The sequence below is a fragment of the Calonectris borealis genome, chromosome 3, assembly GCF_964195595.1.
Source record: "Calonectris borealis chromosome 3, bCalBor7.hap1.2, whole genome shotgun sequence".
NCBI classification, from domain to species: domain Eukaryota; kingdom Metazoa; phylum Chordata; class Aves; order Procellariiformes; family Procellariidae; genus Calonectris; species Calonectris borealis.
Window position 1 is genome coordinate 125,582,351 of NC_134314.1, and position 8,742 is coordinate 125,591,092.

The following is an 8,742-nucleotide window of genomic DNA, read 5'->3' on the forward strand; positions in this document are numbered from 1 at the left end:
GACCTTTCTCAGTTTAAAGGTGCTTTCTCATAGGAATCCTCTCAAAACGTAAAGGTTTTTAACATCCATCCAAGAAAAACAGTATCTGAAAGTCTTTTGGACTCCACTTCTGGGCTTCTGAATATATTCGTCATTAGCAATGTCGGGGCTGCCTAAGGTCTTCAATCACATGTCCAAAGGATAAAAATATATATATATATATATCTCATGTCTTCTACACAGAAATTCAATAAAATACATACATTTAATAAACAATTCAATAAATAATAGCCTTTAAGAATTCCCTGAAAGGGCTTGAAATGCAGGGTTACATGTATGTGAGACAGCTTCCACACACAGTCTCCCTTTACAGCTTACATATACAATCTGAGTCATCAGACCATTTAACTAAGGTTGAATGTTGTATGTAATTATACGTTATACCCCAATTTCCAAGATGCTGAGCTTTGGAAACGTTTGCTGACTTTGAAAATAAGACCTAACCGTACAAATAAATGGCACGTAAGTCACTCACTACGTCCTTTCCATAGCACAATAGCTACGTGGTTATATTATACTTTCTCTCCCCACATCTGCTCTCATTTTTGCTGTTCCTAAATTTCCATTTTGTGAGAGAGGATAATCTCACTCAAACTCAAATGAATTTCAGTGACCAGAGGGACTGAGAGGCCTGGGTTATCCCATACAGTGCCCAAGTATGGAATCAAGTCATGCTGGGCCATATATAATTATCAGAAACAGGGTCCTGGTGAGAGCAATGATTCCCTGGACTGCCTTTTGCCAGTTCCAACTGACTGTGGAGAGAGCCGACCGCAATTGTATTCTTACCTCAGGTATTACTGAAGTACCTGAAGTTGTAGGAGAAAATCCCACCCTTTGTCAGTGGGGACAAGGTGTTTTTGCTGAGCAAGCAGCCTGCAGAAATGATAAAATCCACAGGGAAATCCTGCAGATGTTGAGTAATCCACAGAGAGAAAAGCCTTAAAGTTCCTCTGCACAAGCACCTCTGTTCCCGCATAGCACTGACAGCATATCCTTTTTGTCACCTCCTCCCTTTTGCAAAGATTTCATCACCACACAGTAATGAAATTACACGACAGTTAATGCTGGCTGCCTTAAATCCCCGAGCTGTTCCTCATGACTGTTTTGCAACTATTGGGCATAACTACAGTCTTTAGCAGACAGCTACCAGGTCCCTCAAGTCAACTGGAAGCCTTGCAGCTCTGCTAGCTCCGATGGCCACCAGTATTTATTAGCTCAGGATGAACGTCCCACATCTACCTTGCTTGCAGTCACAGAGCAAGCAGAAAGAAGACATATTTACTCAGAGCCCAGATCACAAAAAAGACAATGTGGGTATTTCTATTCCCTCCTTTCACATTCCACTGCTTAAAAATAGTTCATGATCTTGTAAGAAGGCATCTCAAGGTCATATAGAAGAGAAAAACTTATTAATCAACTTCCTGCATGCACCTCTTCCAATCTAATGAAAAGTCTTTAAAAACCTCCTATTAATAAAACATCAACAATAATTATAAATAAATAAATGCAAGTAAGACTATGCCTGAACCATCTGAATTTTACAAAACTTCACGTTTTTCATTTGGGGAAGCATGGGGAGAGGAAGTGCATCCATAGAAAGGAGGTTGGAGATACACTGCAGGCACAACTAGGAATACAGTGTGCCTGCTTAACCTCAGCCTTCCTTCTCCAGAGATAGAGAGCAACTTCCAAATGATCACACAAATTCAATTTTAAGCAACTAAAAAGGTTGCATTTTAAAGACTTCCCCTTCATCTCAATAAGTGACTTCCTACCAAAGCTGCAAGTTCAGAGAGATTTTGACAGATCTTATAATTGGCTTTCATTTTGCCATTTGGAAGTTTTTAAAAACAAAACAAAACAAAACACCAAAATAAAACAAAAAAAACCCCACCAACGATGGGATGTTATCACACAATACAGCAAAAGTTGTTTAGACGTGTTCTTCTTTTTGTCTCTCCCCCCCCCTAAAAAATCAGATAATTGCATGTAACTAGTCACCATTACTTCAAACAAATTAAGGTCTCCTGAAGCATGAGGAGGTTTTCTGGCACTCCTTTGAGTTTAACCGATCTTATTTTCACTTATTTTTCAGACAACAGATATCTGTAGGTGTAACTGTTTTTACAGCATTATGGTTTGGCTGTACCAAAACTGCTCCTCAGCAAAACCCTTCCTTCTCATGTCACTTTTCAAATAAATATTTGTAACTTTCATCCTGGAAATTCTCAGGTTTGCTAAACAAATACAGTCTCTGAACACAATATTCTTTGTTCTTTATTTATTACAGATCATCTCCCTAGTACATTACTTAAAAAGACTGCAGAATGAAGAATGGAGCCAGTGTGACAAGCTTTCGGCTAAAGCACTTGAACATAGACTACCTTTTTAAAGTTTTTTTTTCTTGAATAAATTGATATAGTCAAGCCATTTAAACTGCTGGGTCATGTCCATCACTGGAAGAAGCATGTTTCTATAAAAAGGAAGTATAAGTTTTATCACAGAACATCAATACTAAAAATCACTAGGCAGACTGCTTGGGTGAAACGCTGGATCTGCAAAGTCAATGGGACAAGTTCCATTGACTTCTGCGGAGAAGTCATCCCCGGTTCTCTCAGATGACATTGAACTATGGATGTGCTTCGGGCACCTCAGAGGTATAAGGAAAAGGCGAATGGTCTTTCGCCTTTTGGTCTTTCCTTTCACAACACTGAGTGGCAAAACACAGTCATTCCTGTAAAAGTCTGATACATTAAAAAAACTACAGTTCTTTAAAGATACACTGTTAATGACATATTAGCTACAGGTACAAAGCTAAGTTTTCACTAGAAAAAAATATTTATTTGCTGTTTGGTCAGGGTTTTTTAAATGGTTTTCCATTTTCTTGAAACGATTTAAGCCAATGAGCCAAAATGGCCAAAACTTTCAGCAGTCCTATTAGTGGGCACTAGCCATGCCTAATACAAATACAATGGCCACCAATGAGATTTAAATTCAAACTTTCAGGAAAGATGTTTAGACCTGGGCCTTTGCTTCAAAGCCATCTTTGTACAAAATATTCCCCACAAATTTTATAGGCTGAATTCAACCTGAAAGACCATGATCTGCAAATGTACTCTGTATTTTCAGGAGAAACTTCCAAAACATTATATGAGCTGCTGCTGTTTCAATGATGGAAAGCACCACCCAAAGACTATAGAGTGGAGCCACGGACACGATGTTAACATCCATTACGCTACAGCATCAGACACTAAACTGAGGTCTAGCAACATTCAGTATGCCATAGAGCTTCCTCTGGTGGGACGCAGGATGAAATCACTGCAGTCGAGCAGAGATCTATAGAGGAAGGTTTCTCGTCCAAACTCACACGAAGAATGAAATGCTGGAGAATGACTGCAGCAGGGGCAGTTTCTAAGATATATAAAGGTTTAAACACCTAGTGTATTGTGCTTTAGTACATCTGACCACCATGCCTCAAATTAAAAACAAAAACCAGGTAGTAAACTCATACCGTTTCACCACAGAGAGCTTTTTGTTGTGGCATGAAGAAACATACCAGGTTTAACCACTGAACTCCAGGATTGTAAAACCCAATTAGGTATTTAAGTTACCAAATCAGGTATTTAGGTGTGGTAATTCTGTAGGAAACAGTGTTGCAACATTGTAGCAACAACGTAGCAAAGCTCAGGGTAAGGCATTAATAGAGCGAAAGGTGATTTTACCTTAAAACAAGACCAATTTTACACACTCCTCCCCCCCACACACTCCTACCCTCACACACTGCCAAGCACTCAACCGGTCTGCATTTGTACCCAACCCGTCTGCATTGCCAGCTTTCAGACACTAACGTTTGTGCACACGTGTGGACAAGATCCCTCGCAATGACATAGAGAGTAATGTCTGTAGAAGGTATGTTTAAAATAATTGAAAAAGTTACCCTGAAAGTCTATGTTCATCTCCAAGGAGGAAATGGGACAGAAAGCAAAGGTGCAAGAAAGAAATCTGCAGAAGGTGCAGAAAGAAGAAAGATACGACAATAAAGGTAAAAAAATTCACTTTAACTGCTTTTATATTACTAAAAATGACCACAAAAAATAAACAAACTGATGCCACATCCCCTAAATTTTCACGTAAATTTCTTCTGCCCCAGACATACTTTGTCTCCCTGCATGTCTTCACTTTCTTTAGTTCTTCTCACTTCCATCTGCTCTGTCTTTCCTATTCTCTGTCCATCCCCAATCCTGCTGCTTGGATTGATGCCACTAGTAGCACCACAGTGGAACAAAAATATGCACCGAATAATCATTCACAGCCTTGTCATATATGGACCTCATTTAATTAGGTCTGAGTAAGACCTGACTAGCCAGAATTGAGTATACGCAATTGCCAGAGTCACAGGTAAAAACAGAACATTGATGCCATAAGTTGGCCCGTGGCATAATATGTGACATACCATTTTGTGCCAGATGCAAGACAGACATCTGTGCTTCAGATGTCTGAAAAAAAAATGCAGTTGTATTGTCTCTAGATACATATACCTAGATACAGCAAGGAGGCACAAAGTCACTGAAAGTCAACATCTGCATGTACAAGAGTATAATTTGGTTCGAAGTATTCAGATAATTATCCACACAGAGCTACATTTTCTGGTTAATATTGCCAACCAATTTCAACCTTGCACCTAGATTTATGAAAAGGAGTATCTGAATTACCTGGGCATTGACAATGTGTACATATAGACACATAGCTACGTGTACACAGGGCTGAGTATTACCCTTACATTTCATATCTGAGGAAAAGAACCCGAGATGCTTCTCTGGAGATTTTAGAAGGAACAGACATTAATATCTGTACAAGTAACTTCTTTATTCCATTACTCAGAAGCCAAACTGAGAAGAAGCATTAGTATCCTGATTTCAACTCATGAGTTTCATGCTAAATTATATTTTACCTCTCTTTTGCTTTATTTCAGTACTCTTGGTCCTCCTTTACAAAATTTACATAAGTTTCCATGCAAGTAACTCTGAAAACTCAAGTCTTTCTATTCTGATTTTAAATGAAAAGATCATGTATTTTAATAGTTGATTCTCTTATGTGATTGCTGCCCATTCCTAAAACTGAAGCTATTAGCAGCTGTAAACTTCCCTTCCCTATAGTTGCTTAACTTCAATGACAATTTTACATTAAAATTAATTCACATGATTAAATAAATTGGAATATTAAAAATAGAACTATAGAATGATAAAAGCAATGTAGATATTTTAGATATAACACAAAGTTTTTAATTAAAACACAGAATCTTCAATTTGCTCCTAAATAAAACAGTAACCTTCAGTTGATTGATTCTAGAAGTGTTGCTGATATATCTTGTTATAGTGGCGTGAATCACATATTAATTAACAATTTGAGTAATTAAAATGTTTTTATTCTTTAAAGATATTAGAGATGGAGCCAAATATCTATCATACATGTGCAAAATTTATGGTATCCAGCACTGAAGGAAATTTAGTGCGGAATAAGAAAATACAGGTCTGGCTGACTACTATATACTTTGAGGTAAGTGTTTTAGCTTACTTGCTGTATGATGATATATACAAACTGAGTTGATCTAAGAGATAGATCTGTTGTTCATGAGGATATATTTGATGTAATCCTTACAACCAAAGGTAAACTAAGCCTCTTCCCTGTTTACAGGAAATCCACTAGTGTTTACAGCTTCTGTCCAAACTCAGTGTTTCTATGAGCTGCAAAAAGCAACTATCTGTGTGCAGAAACATACCTGTACAGCACTGCTTTCTCGTCCTTAGAGAAATTAAGAGTTCCTTAGCATCTTCAGCAATTCACACATTTATTTTCTTCACACACATAACGGCCAAAATCCTACCTTACTCACGCTGATAACACCAGAAATACATATACTGTCGCTACAGTTACTAAAAACATACTCTAATGTTTATAATTCATATATAATGAGCACCTTCAGTTTGTCCCCCTTTGTTGACTACACAGGTTGTGCCTTCCCCTGTGACATTATCCCCCAGCGTGGGCTCTGCGCACTGGCCAACACCTGGCTCCTCTCAGGAGAGACCTGCTGCTGCCTCTGCCCCTCCACAGACCTCCCCTCCCTTCCCAGTGGCTTCTCTTTCCCCCAGGACCCTTTCAGCCTCCTTTATCAAACACCTTCTCCTCACCTTTAGGTTTCTGTCCAGCTGCCCTGAACAAAGCTCACCCAGGCTGGTCTCCCACACGCCTCACAGTTTGCCCGCCGACTTACTTTCAGTTGCGCAAACAACTCAGTGCCTTTTGCTGCCTCCGCGGCTTGAATATTATCGCTCATTTATGTGTAACTCACCTTTGTTTTCCTTACATTTCTTTTTTATTAGTCTTCTGCATCTTTATTTTCACTTTCCTTCTAAGATCGGCACTTGTACCAGGTGTGAGTGCCCAGGCGTCAGCTGCACTGTGAGGAGAGGCGGGGGCTGCCCCTCGCCAGGCACAGCCGGTTCCAGCCGGTTCCGGCTGGTTCCAGCAGCCCCGCCCCAAGGCACAGCCCAGCCCCTCAGCCTCACCAGAGCCACCTCAGGGGAAGCGGAGAACAGACAAAATGGCACTCAGCAGTGAGGCGTGAGGAGAAAAAACGTGAGAAACAGCCCTGCGAGACCAGGGCGGGGGGGGAAGGCGAGGGGGGGAGGAAGAGGTGCTCCATCCAGGCCTGGGGCTGAGACCAGGGTGGGGCAGGTTCACCTGACAGGCAGAGGTAGAGGTGGTGATGGGGCAGAGACCCTGCTGGTGGAGCTGTACCAGCCCAGGCTAGCACACAGCTACATTAAAAAAAAAAAAAAAAAAAAAAAGGAAAAAAAAGGGAGAAAATATGAAATCGGTGCACAAGTTTGGTATCTATCCCAGGTTTCATTAGGATTCTTGTCAAAAAAAACCTCTTGAACACCTCGACAACTAGCACATTATACTGTCAACTCTAAACTTCTGATGAAAAATACATATGTACATAAATTCGTATGTCACCCCAAGGAGTATAAAAATATACAGGTACTACATATTTCTGTACATCAGTTCTTGTGAGTGCTAGCCACAATAACAGAGACTTTCTTGTGTACCCATACGTATTCTGGCTTATATAAGTTGAGTGGGAACTTTTGCTCTTATTCCAAAGAGTTTTCCCAACAAATCACACAAAAATCAGCAACCCCTTCGTACATTATTCAGGATCTTTAATATTAGCGCACTTCAGATATTCCCTAGCACTGTCAAACCACATAATATAATTTCAGTATTCAAACTTTCATCCCCATCTGGGTTGAAAACAAGATATTTCTGTGTTAGAATCTCTACATTTCCACATTGCAATAACCTTGCTTGCGCATCTATGTAACACACACGAGATATCTTTCATTTCCCCTCAATGGGAAGAGAATGGCTCAACTGCAGATCATAGATCTTAAACAACTGGAGTCAAGTTGCAAAAGCCTGTGTTGGCAGGTCAACAGTTTGAACTCCTTTCTCTACACATCTTCACTTGCCATCAGGTCAACACAAATATTTAAGGGCTGAGTGCAGCTGTGAACAAAGTAAGCCAGTGCTGGTGAAGGGGCATGAATTCTTCCTCCTCACACAGCGTATCGCGCACATGCCACAGCAAACGACCCGAATGCTGGGGCTACTGTCCCTTTACCCTCTCAGACAAAATCCACCTAATGGTGGATCCAGCCCACAGGTCTGATGACTCCTGTGTGCTTTATTTGCTGGCAATTTTGAATGCTGTCAAAATTCCTCTACAAGGCTGACTCCACCCCCCCATGTTTTTCATAATACTTCTCAGCAGTTTAAGTTTTATTACTACCAAATCTTGTTCCCTGAGGCCTGATGCTTCCAGAATATTGTTTTCTATCACATTCTGGCAGAATATCTTTCTCCATTATGAAAAGGATTGCATATATTCCTTAAAGTAGCAAGCATTTGGAATAGTTCTGTCCAAGTATTGTCAATCACTATGTGAAAGACAGGGAACCTGGAATTCCCTCAGCAGTGGCAGAGTCCCAAATGCCGTAGTTTTCATAACTTTCTATACATTATTCTAGGCGTCTTGAGCTACAGAAACCTGGGGTCTACAGACTAGTCAGATATAGAACGACCAGCTAAATGTTGTCACAGAGACATGCGATTTTGCCCTTAATGCACTGTTTGAGAGAAAGCCTTATCTAATACACTCCCGGCCTGGATCCAACTGCTTGTCTTGACCCAGCATCACACTGTAAGGACTACACAAACAACAAATAACTTTGGGATTCCCAAGGTGTGCCTATATGAATATTTTAGTTTGAATCAGGAGTATTTTGGAAGCTAGGAGCTCTCAGGAGCACACCCCACGCACTCTGCTACTGGGAGATAGCTTGTGAGACCCGACTAGAGTAAACACTCAAGTAAATACCTGTTGAAGCAACAATTATAATTCTTCATTTCCAGACTTATCATCAACTAAGAGTAAGTAAGAAACAGCTGGAGTGTCATATATCATGTTCTGCTTTAACAAAAAATCTGGACTTCAGGCTCCTGGAGCTTGGAGAAAATCCTTAACTTCCACCAGATGTAGAATACATATTTTCCTTTCAGGGCAGTTGCTGGAATAAACGTCTGACACTAAACAGTGAATGCTACTGCAGGCCTGATTTCATCCAGTCCCCA

At 40.3% G+C, this 8,742-nt stretch overlaps 1 long non-coding RNA gene across 1 annotated transcript in view; it reads right to left on the bottom strand.

Annotated features, from left to right (window-relative positions):
* LOC142081158 (uncharacterized) overlaps window positions 1–7,257 on the bottom strand; it is a 141,097-nt gene extending 133,840 nt beyond the window's left edge. The window contains exon 1 of the long non-coding RNA XR_012673263.1: window positions 6,395–7,257. This is a non-coding gene — a long non-coding RNA (uncharacterized LOC142081158). The remainder of the gene's footprint in view (window positions 1–6,394) is intronic.
* Window positions 7,258–8,742: the final 1,485 nt, after the last annotated feature.